Consider the following 241-nt stretch of genomic DNA (forward strand, 5'->3'; position numbering starts at 1 on the left):
GGCAGCGGGTGCGCCGTCTGGCCCCTGGCACTGCTGTCAGGTCCGAGCAGGGCAGCAGCCGCGGCCGGAGGCTTCCCTGCGCCCCAGCTCAAGCTCACAGGTTGGCAGTGCCCGTGCCATCGCTCCCCTAACGTGAGAGAAGACAGCTTTGGGCTTGGGAGAGTGTGTGCTGCGCACAGAGTATCCCATGTGTTAAAGCATCTATCTTCCCGCGGCCCCGGGAAGGGCCAGCCCGGCCAGT

The sequence above is a fragment of the Myotis brandtii genome, unplaced genomic scaffold (assembly GCF_000412655.1).
Source record: "Myotis brandtii unplaced genomic scaffold, ASM41265v1 scaffold426, whole genome shotgun sequence".
Classification (NCBI taxonomy): domain Eukaryota; kingdom Metazoa; phylum Chordata; class Mammalia; order Chiroptera; family Vespertilionidae; genus Myotis; species Myotis brandtii.